At 43.9% G+C, this 17,821-nt stretch overlaps 1 protein-coding gene and 1 non-coding gene across 2 annotated transcripts in view; one reads left to right on the top strand and one right to left on the bottom strand.

Annotated features, from left to right (window-relative positions):
* The window catches only part of PRKN (parkin RBR E3 ubiquitin protein ligase), an 857,446-nt gene that overhangs the window by 728,628 nt on the left and 110,997 nt on the right, over positions 1 to 17,821 (top strand). The window lies entirely within an intron of this gene.
* Positions 11,065 to 11,202, bottom strand: LOC119924791. Its single transcript, XR_005449485.1, has one exon. It is a non-coding gene; the product is annotated as a small nucleolar RNA SNORA7 (small nucleolar RNA).

Raw genomic sequence — 17,821 nt, 5'->3', positions numbered from 1 at the left:
TCAGTGTGAAAGTGTGCTTAGGATGAGTTATGTTTGAATGAATTGGCCAGTGTTGTGAAAACGTGTAGCGTTCATTGCAGAGAAATTCCTTGCTGAATTTGGGTAGCTCCGCGGGTTGAGTCATCTTATTGGCCTGGGGTTTTAAATTTTTCTCCCTTCTCTCAGCTATTCATGAAATCACCCAGTTGCTTGCAAGAAATTTGCAGTTTAAAGCATGGGTGTAGGAAATTTGCCTTCAGGGCCCAGAGCTATCAGTTTGGAAGATCAAAAGGGAATTCCTTTGAGAGAAGGCACCTCCCTCTAGCAAAGGGTTGCCTTCTTCAATTCAATGGTTGTCCTTCTCAGTCTAAGGCACCTCCCTCTAGAAACTACAATGGTGGTAATTGGGAGTGATTTTGCCCATTGTTCTCCCAGCCTAGGGAGATAGAGATAGGATAAGTGTTTGAATTAATGTGGTTTCAGTTTGGATGGAGAGGAACAGATGGCTTTTAGCAATATTGTGAAGGTTGGCAGGATTTGGTGACAGATTGAATATGTAGGTAGAATTAGAGAGATGAGTCAAGGATAACGCCAAGTCTATGGGCTTGTGAGACAGGGCAGGTGGTGGTGCTGTTGACAATAATGGGAAAGTCACTGGGAGGACAGGATTTGGGTGGAAAGATAAGGAGTTCTGTTTTGGACATGTTAAGTTTGAGGTGTTAGAGGGAGGGAGAGAGATAAGGGTTAGAGAAGTAGATTAGGACATTGTCCACACAGAGATGGTAGTTGAAGCCACGGGAGAGAATTGAGTTCTCCAAGTGTATGGTTGAAGATGGAGAATAGAAGGGGACACAGAATTGAACCTTGAGGGGCCCCTACCTTAGGAGGTGGGAGACAGAGGAGGACCCTGAGGAAGAGACTGAGAATGGGCAGCAAGACAGCCAGGAGGAGAATCAGGAGACAATGTCACTGAAGCCAGGGTTGGATAATGTGTTCAGAAGAACGGGGCGGTCGACAATGTTGAAGGTCGCTAACAGGTCGAGAAGGATTAGGATGGAATAGAGGCCATTGGATTTGTCAAGAAAGAAGTAATTATCCCAAAGAACCCCACTCCCATTGTTTAATTTTAATCAGTTCTTTCAATACCGGAGGGGTGGAGGGGCGTTAAGTCCGAGTGCAAGGGATCAAGGAAAGGAAGTGAAGACAGCAGCTGTAGACAACTCACTCGGTGAGTTTGGAGAGGAATGGACGAAATGTCCTAACAGTACTAAGTGCTAGGATAGATTCAAGATAATCAGGTCCCACATGGGGCTCACAGTCCAAATAGGAGGGAGCACAGGGATTGAATCCATGTTTTGCAGATGAGGAAACTGAGGCACAGCGAAGTTAAGTGATGTGCCCATGGTCACACAGCAGTTACGTGCTGGAGCTGGGATTAGAACCCAGGGCCTCTGACTCCCATTCACCAGACCCACAGTCCCAGCCACACTGTGCTCCCACAAAAGCTGTCCTTTGTTGTGTTTTTGATCTGCTGCTTTCACATGTGCCTTTTGGACTCTCATTCATTCAGTCGTATTTATTGAGCGCTTACTGTGTGCAGAGCACTGTACTAAGCGCTTGGGAAGTAAAAGTTGGCAACATATAGAGACGGTCCCTACCCAACAGCGGGCTCGCAGCTCCGAGATATTAAGGTCTGCCTCCCCCTCTAAACTATGAGTTCCTTGTGGGCCAGGAATAAATCCACCAACTCTGTTATATTGTTTTAGGGTACTTTCCCAAGCGCTTAGTAGGGTGCTCTAACCGCAGTAAATGCTCAGTAAGTATGATTGATTGACTCCTCAGTATTGGCTTTAAAGCTCTCCATCACCTCACCCCCTCCTACCTCACCTCCCTTCTCTCCTTCTACAGCCCGCCCACACACACCGCTCCTCTGCTGCTAACCGGCGGGACAGGCCGTCGACCCCGGCCCAAGTCCTTAATAATAATAATAATGGCGTCTATTAAGCACTTACTACGTGCAAAGCACTGTTCTAAGCACTGGGGAGGTTAGAAGGTGATCAGGTTGTCCCATGGGGGGCTCACATTCTTAATCCCCATTTTCCAGATGAGGTAAACTGAGGCACAGAGAAGTTAAGTGACTGGCCCAAAGTCACACAGCTGACAGTTGGTAGAGCCAAGATTTGAACCCATGTCCGTCCCTGGCCTGGAATGCCCTCCCTCCACACATCCGCCAACTAGCTCTCTTCCTCCCTTCAAAGCCCTACTGAGAGCTCACCTCCTCCAGGAGGCCTTCCCAGACTGAGCCCCCCTTAACCTCTGCCCCTCCCCTACCCCCTTCCCCGCCCCGCAACACTTGTGTATATTTATATACTTATTATTCTATTTATTTCATTAATGATGTGTATATATCTATAATTCTATATATTTTAATGGTAGTGTAGCTTAGTGGAAAGAGCCTGGGCTTGGGAGTCAGAGGTTGTGGATTCTAATTCCGGCTCCACCATTTATCAGCTGTGTGACTTTGGGCAAGTAACTTAATGTGGGACAACCTGATTACCTTGTATCTACCCCATTGCTTAGAACAGTGCCTGGCACATAGTAAGCGCTCAACGAATACCATCATTATTATTGAGAAGCAGCGTGGCGTAGTGGAGGGAGCCTGGGCTTGGGAGTCAGAGGTTGTGGTTTCTATTCCCGGCTCCGCCACTTGTCTGTGGGACAACCTGCTTACCTCATATCTATTCCAGCACTTAGAACAGTGCTTGGCACATAGTAAGCGCTTAACAGATACCGTTATTATTATTATTATTATTATTGACACTTGACTACTTGTTCTATTTTGCTGTCTGTCTCCCACTTCTAGATTATGAGCCCATTGTTGGGTAGGGACTGTCTCTAGAGAAGCAGCGTGGCTCAGTGGAAAGAGCACGGGCTTGGGAGTCAGAGGTTATGGTTTCTAATCCTGGCTCTGCCACATGTCTGCTGTGTGACTTGGGCAAATTACTTAACTTCTCTGAGCCTCAGTTCCCTCATCTGTAAAATGGGGTGTAAAACAAGGTGATTAGGTGAGCCCCACATGGGGCAACCTAATCACCTTGTATCCCCAAGTGCTTAGAACAGTGCTTTGCACATAGTAAGCACTTAACAAATGTCATCATTATTATTATATATTGCTGAATTGTACTTTCCAAGCGCTTACTACAGTGTTCTGCGCACAGTAAGTGCTCAATTAATATGATTGAATGAATGAATGAAAGTACAAGTCCCAGATGGGGTGATACAGCCTTGTTGACAGTGGCTGATTGAGAGCGGCTACTTTCACTTAAGTTACTTAACTTCTCTGCTCCTCAGTTACCTCATCTGTAAAATGGGGATGGACTGTGAGCCCCCTGTGGGACAACCTGATCACCTTGTAACCTCCCCAGTGCTTAGAACAGTGCTTTGCACATAGTAAGCCCTTAATAAATGCCATTATTATTATTATTACTTATTATTATTGTAATGATTATTATTATTACTTGCAACACTGGTTACAGTGTTCCATGCTGCTTATCTATGGCAATTGACTCCTGGTTTTCAGCAGATGAAGCATTGTCTGAGTCATTGTTTTATCAGATCCTTAAAATACTTCTCTGCCCCTCCCTTGTTTTTGGTTTCCCAATTTCAGCTAATCCTACAGCAGCTGAGTGGGTCTTCTGCTGTCTGTCCCTCCGACTGTCTGTCCTCCAGATTCTCCCCACCTTAACTGTGGTAAACTGAGTCTGGCTTCAGTGTTAGGATGTTGACTTCTTTCTAGCACTCATTGATCCCATCTTGTCATTTGATGTTGAGTAGAGCCCATCAAATGATGTGGTGGAACCATTTAAGGAGGCCAACATGATATTTTGGGGTAGGTCTGGATCTCAAAGCCACAGAAGAGGGTAGATTGGATTACAACTCCAAAAACCTCTAGGTGGGTCTGAAGCAATGTGGTCTAGTAGATAGAGCATGGGCCTGGAGTCAGAAGGATCTGGGTTCTAATTCAGACTCCACTATGTAGCTGCTGTGTGTCCTTGGGCAAGTCATCTCACTCTGTGCCTCAGTTAACTCATCTGTAAAATGTGGATGAAGATTGAGCTTCATGTGAGAGATGGACAACCTAATTGCCTTGTATCTACCCTAGTGTTTACAATCACTCTTCCTCCCTTCAAAGCCCTAGTGAGGACACACCTCCTCCAAGAGGCCTTCCCAGACTAAGCCCCTTTTCCTCAGTTCCCCCTCCCTTCTACATCACCTCAACTTGCTCCCTTTGCTCTTCCCTTCTCCCCACCCTACAGCACTTACGTATATTCATTCATTCATTCGTTCAGTCATATTTATTGAGAGCTTACTGTGTGCAGAACAGTGTACTAAGCGCTTGGGAAGTACAAGTTGGCAACATATAGAGACGGTCCCTACCCAACAGTGGGCTCACAGTCTAGAAGGGGGAGACAGACAACAAAACAAAACATATTAACAAAATAAAATAAATAGAGTAGTAAATATGTGCAAGTAAAATAAGTAGAGTAATAAATATGTACAAACATATATACAAGTGCTGTGGGGAGGGGAAGGAGGTAGGGTGGGGGTGGGGGGAGGGAAAGATTGGGAGGGGAGGATGGAGGGGGGAGAGTATGTATCTATAATTCTATTTATTTATATTAATGCCTGTTTACTTGTTTAGATGTCTGTCTACCCCTGCCCCCGCTGCCACCACCACTAGACTGCCCGTTGTGGCAGGGATTGTCTCTATTCCTATATTGTACTTTTCAAGCACTTAGTACAGTGCTCTGCGCACAGTAAGTGCTCAGTAAATATCAATCAATCAATCAATCAATCGTATTTATTGAGCGCTTACTATGTGCAGAGCACTGTACTAAGCGCTTGGGAAGTACAAATTGGCATCACATAGAGACAGTCCCTACCCGATAGTGGGCTCACAGTCTAAAAGGGGGAGACAGAGAACAGAACCAAACATACCAACAAAATAAAATAAGTAGGATAGAAATGTACAAGTAAAATAAATAAATAAATAAATAAACAGAGTAATAAATATGTACAACCATATATACATATATACAGGTGCTGTGGGGAGGGGAAGGTGGTAAGGCGGGGGGATGGAGAGGGGGACGAGGGGGAGAGGAAAGAAGGGGCTCAATCTGGGAAGGCCTCCTGGAGGAGGTGAGCTCTCAGCAGGGCCTTGAAGGGAGGAAGAGAGCTAGCTTGGCGGATGGGCAGAGGGAGGGCATTCCAGGCCCGGGGGATGACGTGGGCCGGGGGTCGATGGCGGGACAGGCGAGAGCGAGGTACAGTGAGGAGATTAGTGGTGGAGGAGCGGAGGGTGCGGGCTGGGCAGTAGAAGGAGAGAAGGGAGGTGAGGTAGGAGGGGGCGAGGTGATGGACAGCCTTGAAGCCCAGGGTGAGGAGTCTCTGCCTGATGCGCAGATTGATCGGTAGCCATTGGAGGTTTTTGAGGAGGGGAGTGATATGTCCAGAGCGTTTCTGGACAAAGATAATCCGGGCAGCAGCATGAAGTATGGATTGAAGTGGAGAGAGACACGAGGATGGGAGATCAGAGAGAAGGCTAGTGCAGTAGTCCAGACGGGATAGGATGAGAGCTTGAATTAGCAGGGTAGCGGTTTGGATGGAGAGGAAAGGGCGGATCTTGGCAATGTTGCGGAGCTGAGACCGGCAGGTTTTGGTGACGGCTTGGATGTGAGGGGTGAATGAGAGAGCGGAGTCGAGGATGACACCAAGGTTGCGGGCTTGTGAGACGGGAAGGATGGTAGTGCCGTCAACAGAGATGGGAAAGTCAGGGAGAGTACAAGGTTTGGGAGGGAAGACAAGGAGCTCAGTCTTCGACATGTTGAGCTTTAGGTGGCGGGCGGACATCCAGATGGAGATGTCCTGAAGGCAGGAGGAGATGCGAGCCTGGAGGGAGGGGGAGAGAGCAGGGGCAGAGATGTAGATCTGGGTGTCATCAGCGTAGAGGTGATAGTTGAAGCCGTGGGAGCGAATGAGGTCACCAAGGGAGTGAGTGTAGATTGAGAACAGAAGGGGACCAAGCACTGAACCTTGGGGAACTCCCACAGTAAGAGGATGGGAGGGGGAGGAGGAGCCTGCAAAAGAGACTGAGAAAGAACGACCGGAGAGATAAGAGGAGAACCAGGAGAGGACAGAGTCTGTGAAGCCAAGGTCAGATAACGTGTTGAGGAGAAGGGGGTGGTCCACAGTGTCAAAGGCAGCTGAGAGGTCGAGGAGGATTAGGACAGAGTATGAGCCGTTGGATTTGGCAAGCAGGAGGTCATTGGTGACCTTTGAGAGCGCAGTTTCCGTGGAATGAAGGGGACGGAAGCCAGACTGGAGGGGGTCGAGGAGAGAGTTGTTGTTGAGGAATTCTAGGCAGCGCGTGTAGACAACTCGTTCAAGGAGTTTGGAAAGGAATGGTAGGAGGGATATGGGACGATAACTAGAAGGTGAGGTGGGGTCAAGAGAGGGTTTTTTTAGGATGGGAGAGACATGGGCATGTTTAAAGGCAGAGGGGAAGGAACCAGTGGAGAGTGAGCGGTTGAAGATGGAAGTTAAGGAGGGGAGAAGGGATGGAGCGAGAGATTTCATAAGATGAGAGGGAATGGGGTCAGAAGCACAGGTGGCCGGAGTAGCACTTGAGAGGAGGGAGGAGAGTTCCTCTGAGGATACCACTGGGAAGGATGGGAGAGTAGCAGAGAATGTTGAGAGCCGGGGGGTTGGAGAAAGGGGGGAAGAGACTATGACTATGACTATGAATGAACAGTACCTGGCACATAGTAAGCACTTAACAGATACCATAAAAAAGTCCTATAGCATGCTCCTGCCACACTATAACAATAGTAATAATAACAGCATTTGTTAAGTGCTTACTATGTGTCAGGCACTGTACTAAGCACTCAATTAGAAAGAGGTTCCTGTCCCACATGGGGCTCACAGGCTTAGTCCCCATTTTACAAATGAGGTAACTGAGGCTCTGTCCCCTAGGCCATGCTGCTTCTCTGGGATACACTTTGTGACAATCTTTTGACAGTTTTCCAAAGGATGCACAAGCTTTCTTGATTCAGTTTTTTTGTTGCCTTTTCTCTCATGGGTCAGAGTGTTGCCCAGGCAACAGAAATCTGTGAAAGGCTTTCCCTCTGCCAGTATAGATCTTTGGTCATGTATACATTTCCTCAGGTCTAAGATGTTACACCACCTAGATTTTCTTCATAATGTATCTTTAATTTTTCTGGGTGATTTAGCAAAACAATTTGCTGAATGAGTGTGAGCTTCTTGCTCGCAGTCATTTGCATAGAGTAATTCTCAAATGACTCACTTTATAGGACTTTATATAATGCTTAAGGCCTGTTGAATTGGCAGAGTTTCCCAGAGTTGTGGAAGTGGATTCTGAGACCTGCATCCAAGTCTCTCTGAGTTTCTAGTGCTGTTTTGGAGAATGAATTGAACTGGATTGAGCCCATTAGGCATCCTTTATTGTGCTGGAGATGTGGAATTGATCAGACAGGGAACCCTCAGCTCTGACCCTGGCCAGCCATGCTGTTGTGAAGTAGCCTCAGAACTTTCATAAAATTTTCAGGGCAGCAATATTTGCTATATCATGTCCAAAGTCCAGATCTGCTGAGGGTATTGAATGCTTTCAACAGGTCTGAGCAAACCAGGTAGAGGTCTTAGTGATTCTTATATCTGAAGTGTTGAAAATATTATAGCCATTGGTTCTCACTGGGTTCTGAAACCACATTGTGATTCCAGGGGCATTCAGTGATTGGTGTTTTCCATTAGGTCATCAGAATGTTCTCTGGCTGTGATTTCTCTGGTGACGAAGAGGAAGGAAATATCTCTCTCATTTCCAAAACCGGACTTCTCTCTCCTTTGGTCTCCAAATTGGAGGTGATGATGACATCTTTGACATCTTGTGGCATCTCCTCAGGGTCCTATTCCATTGAGGAAGAGCTCATGTAATTGTTTAAACAGGGCATCTTCTCTGTGCTTGCAGGTCTCAGCCATCAAGGATGGGTGACTTCTCATTTCTCATGGCAGACTGCTGCAATACCCTCCCCAGTAGTTTGGACAAGTGCTGTGTCTCTTCACAAACAAATATTTTGCATGTTTCGGTGGTCCTTATTGTCGATAGTAGGAGGGATGTTAAGGAGAACATTATAAAGTTCTCTCCATTGCTTTGCGATTCTCTTCTTGTCTGTGATGAGGCTGAAGTCATCTTCACACTCCAGAGTAACTGTGATGACATTCACAAGACCACACACTGTCTTTAGCAATGTGTGGTCCCCACAGCCCTGCAATAGTCTCCAGCTCCTTGTGGAGAAGGAACTTGTCTGCCAACTCTGATGTCGTGTACTCTCCCAAGTGTACTAAGCTCTGCATGAAGTAAGAGCTAGATAAATACCACTGATGATAATGTTGATCATCTCCTTTGTCCTGGGAGCCCAAGCATAATTATGTGCTTTATTGAATATCCACTGTCTACAGAATATGGTGTCACAGACAGTAAACCAGAGGAAAAAGAAAAAGATATGGTCCGTGATGATTCATTCATTCAGTCACTCTTACTGAGCACTTACTGTGTACAAAGCACTGTCCTAAGCACTTGGGAAAATGCAATATAATAAACAAACACATTCCCTGCCCACAGTGAGCTTACAATCTAGGGAGTCTAGATGATATAATGAGGGTAGTAGACAGACATAAAATATTTACCAGTGGGAGCAGAAAGAATAACAAAGAGATAAAAGATAGTAGCACAAGTATGTTAGGAATCAAATAGCTGAATAAATAATTGACTATACAAATACATTTCAGAGGGCTCTGTAAGCGGGGATTCTAGGTTCTGTCAATTTCTCAGAGTTTTGATGGCATTGGAAATGGTTTTCACCTTACTCATTTTTTTTCTCTCCATAATTTCTCACATTTTTTTTCTAAACTGAGAAACTCTTCTCCCCACTGTGACCCACAGAGCTGGCCACCAGGCAATGGGAGCTGTGAAACATATAAATGATGTACTAGGAGATTTTGATTTAATAAAACATTTACAAATTGGATTTTGAAGTTAATCAGCAAAGGCATCATGAAATCAAATGAAAAACTGCTTTTCTTTGCCTGAAGAAAATGTAAAAAGGTCATATTCAAATTCTTCTGTAGCCTTGAAATAGTGGCCCATGCCACTTGGATGTGGGTCTGATGAAGACAGGGAGCTCAGGGGAGGTTGGGGAGTTGAGAGAGCTGAGAGAAATCCTGGAGGGGATGAAGAGAAGAGTCACATCTGGAAGGGAGAAAGGCAGAGCCATTGTAACTGTTCTTCTTTGGTGTTACTCCACCACCTTCTGTATCATGGTTGTTATGGCAGAGTGCAGGAGGTTGGTGGATTCTGTCAGCCATCTTGGTTCTACAAAGGTTCTACATAGTTCCACATAGGTGGATAGTAGGAGGGATGTTAAGGAGAACATTATAAAGTTCTCTCCATTGCTTTGCGATTCTCTTCTTGTCTGTGATGAGGAACTATGGGATGGGGAACTATAGGTGGAACTATGTGGCCTGAGAGGCAGGAATTATGCTTCTGGAGTCATATACCACTCTCAGAAAAAGACACTTAATCTCCCCAGCTTCAAAGCCTTTTCAAAGGCACATCTCCAAGAGGCCTTCTCTGACTAAGCCCTCTTTAACTTTTCTTCCCCTCCCTTCAGGATCACCCTGACTTGCTCCCTTTATTCATCCCCCATACCAGCCCCACATCACTTACGTGATATCTGTAATTTATTTCTATCAATGTAGGTCACCCCCTCTAGACCTTGACCTTGTTGTGGGCAGGGAATTTGTCTTTATTGTTATGTTGCACTCTCCCAACTGCTTAATACAGTGCCCTGCCCACAGGAAGCACTCAATACATAAGACTGACTGAATGAGACAAGGTTGCAGCATGTGGGAGGAAGGCAACAAGGGCTCTCATGGTGGCAGGTGGCTCTCCCAAGCAAAGCCTCTGGGAGTTCTTTTTCCAGCTTATCTCTCAGGTGATTTTTCGAGAATCTAGAAGCACATTTGCCACAGCTACAGTGCCTCTCCTCTTACCAGTCAGGATTTAAAAATGAAGTAACTATCCGAAAGAACCCCTCTCCCATTGTTTAATGTTAATCAGTTCTTCCGTGAATACCATCTGGGCGGGAGGGGCGTTAAGCCCGAATGCAGCTATTCAGAATGATTCCAGATGTTGAATCCAAACTGTCCCCTCTAATATAGTCAGTTGGTTCACCCTGTAATATTCCATAATAGATAACATCAGTAATCTACTCTAAATTGTTTTACTTTCTTAAAGGAGTTCAGATTCTGTAGTAGGGTCCCTGGGGGCCTCTATTGTAGGATGACAATGCCAGCAATCTGTGTCTCAAATTCCAATGTCACGGTGTATGTGTGAATGCATATTCATTTCTTATAGATATGATATATATGTGGATATATAAAAATATATCATCATATGCACACATAGGCATCCATACTCTTGTTGGAACAAAGAAATAAATTTGGGATGAGTGTACTGATTTAGTGAAAGCTGAAGTAAATGGGTACCTTCACCAATGAGCCATTATTTCCTTCAACTGTTTTCTGCAGTACCTGTGATGCATATCTATTTTCCATGCATCTTTTTTCTCCTTCCACCATGTTGTTCCACTTGCGTATTCATTCTATCGTATTGAGCACTTACTGGGTGCAAAGCAGTGAACTAAGTGCTTGAGAGAGTAGAATATGATAATAGACATATTCCCTGCCCACAATGAGCTTACAGTCTAGGGGGGGAGACAGACATTGTCTTGTCTTATGCCATCGAGTCGTCTTCAACCCAAAGCAATGCCATGGACTTATCTCTCCCAGAACGCCCCACCTCCACCTGCATTCGTTCTGGTAGTTTATCCATAGAGTTTTCTTGGTAAAAATATGGAAGTGGTTTACCATTACCTCCTTCCATGCAGTAAACTTGAGTCTTCACCCTTTATTCTCTCCCATGCCGCTGTTGCCCAGCACGGGTGAGTTTAGACTTGTAGCAGATTGCCTTCCACTGGCTAGCCACTGCCCAAGCTAGGAATGGAATGGGCATGCCTCTGCTTGACTTTCCTTCCCATAGTCAAGACTGGTAGAGTCCTGGGAACTCTCCAGATATGACCCTTAGAGGGTGACAAACATTAGTATAATAGTATAAATAAATATCAGCCTGGTGACTTTATTTTGACAACTTCAGGGTTACTGCTTATTTCAGTTCTTCTTGACTTTAAAAGGTTTTGAAAGTGGTTACTCACCTTCTGTGGAAGAATCTGTTGTTTTCCCCAATATGGTGATCAATTTATGTTAAAAGGAATATGGCATTCTTGTTCACTTCCCTTAAAATTCTCACATTTTTTATACATCTAGAAAGAGTCCTTTAAGATATTTTTTTTTTCGTACAGCAGTGATTCAAAACCATGAAAAGGAAGGGAAGGGACAGTGATGTGTGGGAAAATGAAGTTTTGCTTTTGCCTTTTTCTTTTTCTTTTGCCTTTACAAATGTTTTATGGATTTCTGTCTCCCCCTCTAGACTGGAAACTCATTGTGGGCAGGGAGTGTGACCGTTTATTGTTATGTTGTACTCTCCCAAGCACTTTGTGCTTAGTACACAATAACTGCTCAAAAATTACGACTGATTGACTGACTTTGCTTTGAAGAGAAAGTGTAGTAATGGGGATTGGGCCTACCTACTCTATTGTACTCTCCCAATTGTTTATTATAGTGCTCTGTTCCTGGTAAGTGCTCAATAAATAGCGTCAGTAGTTATGATAACTTTTAATCCTCCATTGGGTGCAATGGATTTTACTATGCCTTTGGGAAAGTGCAACAGAAGCATGAGACTTCTAGACTGTAAGCCCATTATGGGCAGGGATTGTCTCTATTGCAGAATTGTACTTTCCAAGTGCTTAGTATAGTGCTCTGTGTACAGTAAGCTCTCAAAAAATACAATTGATTGAATGAATGAGACAACTTCTAATAAGTGTGATATTTAAGTGCTTCCTATGTGTCAAGCACTGTACTAAATGTCAGGGTAAATACGAGTTAAGGTCAAACATGGTCCCATCTCACGTGGGATACTGAGTGAACATTCTAATGGTGAAGGCAGACATAAAAATATTTAGAACTAAGATAATCATTACAAATAAGTGACTATTCAGTGCATTGTGTGCATACACAAAAGTGATGATGAGCATATATGATTACTTAAGCACTAGAGGTGGTGGTCAGGTTGAAGTTCATTCATTCATTCAGTCGTATTTATTGAGCACTTACTGTGTGCAGAGCACTGTACTAAGCGCTTGGGAAGTACAAATCGGCAACATATAGAGACGGTCCCTATCCAACAATGGGCTCACAGTCTAGCAGGGGGAGACAGACAACAAAACAAGTAGATGGGTTTCAGTACCATCAGACTAAATAGAATTATAGCTATACACACATCATTAATAAAATAAATAGAGTAATAAATATGTGGTGCTGGGAGTAAATCTAGGAAGGCTTGTTGGAGGAGGTGGGATTTTTTAGGAGTTTGGAGCATGCAGAGAGCTGCAAATGTCTGTCATTTGGTGAGGGGAGCTCATGAGCAGGGAAGATGTCTACCAACTCTGTTATACTGTAATTTCCCGAGTGTTTAGTACAGTGCTCTGCACTGTGATTCCATGAAATTCAAGAAATTCCATGGGTTGATTGATTGGGAGGGAGGCCTAGGTCGCTGTAATAGTGTGAGTTACGGAAAAGGGACAGAAGAGTAGAAAGTGTCATGGCCTAGTGGATGGAGTATGGACTTGGAAGTCAGAAGGACCTGAGTTCTAGTCCCGGCTCCACCACGTGTCTGCTGTGTGACTTTGGGCATGTGACTTCACTTCTCTGTGCCTCAGTTACCTCATCAGTAAAATGGAGATTGAGGCTGTGAGCCCTATTTGGGACATGTACTATTTCCAACCTGAATAACTTGTACCTACTTGTGTTGAGTACAGTGCCTGGCACATAGTAAGCACTTCAGCAATGCTGTTTAAAAAAAAAAAGGTCCAATTGAAGGGACAAAGAGATGGAGTTGGCCCACAGCAGATGAAGAAAGTAAAAAGAAAGGAGAGGAGGACTGTGGAGAATCTTGATGCCAATTGATAGGCATTCGTGCGCGATGTGGAGGGAAATGGGAAACTGATGGAAGTTTTTGAAGTGTGGCCCAAGCCAGGCTTCAGCATAATAATAATAATGATGGTATTTGTTAAGCGTTTACTATGTGCCAAGCACTGTCCTAAGCCCTGGGGTAGATACAAGGTAATGAGCTTGTCCCATGTGGGGCTCACCGTCTTAATCCCCATTTTACAGATGAGGTAACTGAGGCACAGAGAAATGAAGTGACTTGCCCAAAGTCAAACAGCTGACAAGTGGTGAAGCACCCACGACCTCTGACTCCCAAGCCCGTGCTCTTTCCACTAAGCCACGTTGCTTCCAAGCATAGGCTGAAGTGGAGGGAAGCTGGACACAGGAAAACAGGTCAAAAGAAGTTGTGTTGCTCAACACATTACATTTCTCTATGGAACTGTATAACATAGAATATTTTATACCCTCCCTATACATTGGCAGTATATCTCCTGAGGTAAGACCAGACTTAAATAATTGATGATTTTTTCCAATTTGTAAGCAGCATCGGCTGTGTTTCTGGACTGCGTCTACACTGCAGATGCATTTTAAATACCCACTGGGCGATCGTGACATCTCAACTTTCTCCTAACGATCTTCCTATGCATATATTCTAAATAGGTTAGTACATTTCTCACCAACCCTCATTTGTTTCCTCTATGTGTTATTATTATTATTGATAATAATAATCATGGTACTCATTAAGTGCTTACTATGTGCCAAGCACTGTTCTAAGCACTGGGGTAGATACAAGTTAATCAGGTTGGACACAGTCCCTCTCTCACAAGAAGAGGCTCGCACTGCTAATCCCCACTTTACAGATGAGGTAACTGAGGCCTAGAGAAGTGAAGTGACTTGTCCAAGGTGTCACAGCAGACATGTGGCAGAGCCAGGATTAGAACCCAGGTCCTTCTGACTCCCAGCTCCTTCTGACTCCAGGCCCGTTCTCTGTCCACTAAGCCACACTGCTTCTCGGCAGTAGTCTCAGGCCTTATCTTTGCTGTGTAATTGATAGCAACATTGCCAGCCTTTGAGGCAGCATCGGGTAGTGAAATGGGCACATGTCTGGGAGACAAAAGAACTGAGTTGTAATGCAGGTTTTGCCACCGTGGCCTTCTGGGTAATCTCAGGCAAGTCACTTGACCGCTTGGGGCCCCCATTTCCTCATCCATTAAATGAATGAGGAAATCATTTCTGTCGTACCCTAGCCCACAGAACCTATATTGGAAGGAAATTAAATCTGTGTTGAATGGTGTAGAAAAATAAAATCAATCAATGCTATTTGGTGAGCGCTAATATGTGCAGAGCACTGTACTAAACACTCAGGAAAGGACAATACAACAGAATTAATGGACATTTTCCCTGCCCATAATGAGCTTAGCATTACAGATGATGATGATAGTTATTTAAGTGGTTACTATGTCTCAAGCACTAGCGCTGGGGTAGATGAAAGGTTATCAAGTTGGACACAGTCCCTGTCCCACATGGGGCTCAAAGTCTTAATACCCATTTTACAGATGATGGAACTGAGGCACAGAGAAGTGATGGGATTTGCTCAAGGTCACACAGCAGACAAGTGGTGGAGCCAGGATTAGAACCCAGGCCCTTCTGACTCCCACCCACTACACCACTATGTTTTATCCACTATACCAAAGATGTTATTGTTATTTCTCAGAGTAAAAATGTTGCCTGCTATTGCTCATGCTAAATCAATCAATCAGTGGTATTTACTGAGTGTTTACTGTGTTTAGAGCACTGTACAAAAACGCTTGGGAGAACAGAATAGAGTTAGAAAGAACAATACCGACCCTCAAGGGGATAATCATCACTTTTCATTTCACCATGTTCATTCTTTTTGTTGGTCTCTTTTATTCTTCTCTTCCCCCTTGCCCCTTTTATTCAGTAACTGTACTGGGGATTTGTAATTCTCCTACCAAAAACAAAGCAAAAAGTTTCTCTACTCAAGGTGTTACCCAAATCCCATGGCTATTGTCTCCATTTACATGAAACTTTAAACCATTCAACACTCTCAGATCAATTGATTGATCCTTAAGCTCAGTGAAGTACGTTCAATTCTCTGGTGTTTTCCATTGCATCACTGCACTCTCCTTGAGATTCTCAAGTGCCTCTTCAACTCATTGTACCATGTCTACTCTGGCTGGCTATGTAGTTCTCCTTTTCCAGATCCTCAGTCAATTCCTGTGTCACTGCACTGCTGGGTTTGGGCTCAGTTGTGCAGTTGATTGACAACTTTGGGCTGTTTCTTTATGGAGTATTTTAATTAGAGAGATTGGTGGAGGGAAATGTTTACATGTTGATTGTACTACTTCATCTTTTCTCATGGGTCATGATTATCGGTGCCAGGAATTGGAAGCTTTCACCACAGTGCTTTTATTCCAAAAACTTTTCATTCGTGTCTTCGGTGCTTGGTTTGTTTTCTCTCTTTTTTCCCCCTCATTTTTCGTCTTACAAAGTTCTCTAATGATGCCTTGTAGGAAAAGAAATCATTCCGTGGCACTCCTGAAATGCGAGCTGTATGGCAGTTCCTTCTCTTTGTGTACCAATTTTGTATCTTGATAATCAAGAATAATTGAAATGTTTTCACCTTCTGAGGGAGAAAGGTATGAATAATTCACAGTATAGGTATCCTCAGCCCAGTGAATGCACTTAGAAATGGCATTTTAAAAGAAAATATTTTACAAAACGTATTTTAGGACCAAAAGGGGCTCTTTACCTCTAGATGTTTTTAAGAAGCTCTCCTTCATTTGAATAATAATGCAGAACTGCTGGAAAATAGTATTTCTGAGGGCTGCCTTGTGTTAGTTGAGCTGATGAAGGGGAGTTTAGCTGCTTTTGAAAGCCAGTAGAGATTCGGGTACCACAGGTGGTACTGCAAATATTAAAATCACTACAGTTAGGAATGATTTATTGTGTGTCTACATTAGCAGTTCAATGTTACAATACCAATACCAATACCAATACAATACCAATAATTGTGGTATTTGTATTTGTTAAGCACTTCCTCTCTCAGGAACTGACTAGGTGCTGGGGTGGATTACAAGCACTCATTTGGAATTTTTTTTCTGGTATTTGTTAAGCATTTAGTATGTACCAGGCACTGTAGTAAGTGCTGGGGTAGACACAAGCTAATCACGTTGGATATAGTCCCTGCCCCAAATGGAGCTCACAGTCTTAATCCCCATTTTACAGATAGGGTAAACTGAGGCCCAGAGAAATGAAGGGACTTGCACAAGGTCCCGCAGCAGACAAGTGGCGGAATCGGGATTAGAACCCAGGTCCTTGTGACTGCCAGGCCCTGTGCCTAGTAAGCAGTAAATACCGCTGATGATGTGGTGATGATGATGACTCTGGACTCCATGGCCAAAAGCAGTAAGTCACCTCTGGCAACTTTTTGGCTGCCCATCTGGTGAGGAATGGCTTGCACAGTGCTTGGCACATAGTAAGCGCTTAACAGATACCATTATTATTATTATTCTGTGAATTTTAACACTCTGAATATGCTCTGCCACTCCTACTTAGTACAGTACCCTACGAACAGTGAGAATTCAATGAATAGGTCATTGAATGATTGACTTATTCGGAGCTTGCCGTTGGCTCCTCACTTGATGACCAAGTTCACATTGATTCACAGCTCATTACTCCTCCATTCTGTTAAGCAACTTCATAACAGATAGTGTGAACTCTTTGTGATCAAGTTCTGTACTCCTCCAATCCACACATTCCACCACTCTGACTTTAAAGTTAATTGGAGCGCTCAGTCATGATTATTCTTTAGAAAGCCCCATAGATTGTTTTTCTGCATTCTGAGATCTTCCAGGTGGCGCACATTATCGGTTTAGTCCTCTACCTTGCTAAACATTGATTGGAATTTGACTTCTGAAGTTATCTCTGTCCCCTCTCCTTGTAGATCTTTTCTAAAGTTGGATTTCATGGGTCATCTCAGGTTTCTCCTAAACATGGAGCCTGCTACAAACATACTATCCAGTTCTTTCAAGTTTATTGGAGATTTCACGGGATACACAGATTGGAAAATATGCAGCTCAAAGAATTATTTTAAAATCACTTACCTGGCTTCCTTCCCATTAATTATGTCAGTATTTTTTGAGTGCTTACTGCGTGCAGAGCACTTTACTAAGCACTTGGAAGAGTACAATGCAACAGAGTTGGTAGACACATTCAATGCCCACAACAAGCTTAGATGAACAAAATCTTATTCTAAAGACTAAATTAAAAGAGAACTAAAAGCTACCTTTTGATTGTAGGCTATTTTTTTTACCTCTCTGTCCTTATCAAAGACTTTTATTGGCCATCCGTTTATGCCAGATGTATTTAAAGATTGTTCCCACTCCTCTTGTCTTCTCTAAGTATAGGAGCTAGCCTTCCAGACTACTATTTGGAAAACTGGATTCATATCCTTCAAGTAAAAATGATCATTGTGGTATGGTATTTGTCAAATAATTACTGTGTGCCCAGCACATCGCTAAGCACTGGGATAGATACTAGATAATCAGGCCAGACACGGTCCTGTCCCCATTTGGGGCTCACAGTCTAAGTAGGAAGGGGAAGGGCTTTTGAATCCCCATTT

The sequence above is a fragment of the Tachyglossus aculeatus genome, chromosome 2 (genome assembly GCF_015852505.1).
Source record: "Tachyglossus aculeatus isolate mTacAcu1 chromosome 2, mTacAcu1.pri, whole genome shotgun sequence".
In the NCBI taxonomy this organism is placed as follows: Eukaryota; Metazoa; Chordata; class Mammalia; order Monotremata; family Tachyglossidae; genus Tachyglossus; species Tachyglossus aculeatus.
The sequence above is the reverse complement of the archived record's forward strand: the minus strand, read 5'-3'. Positions and strand labels throughout refer to the sequence as shown.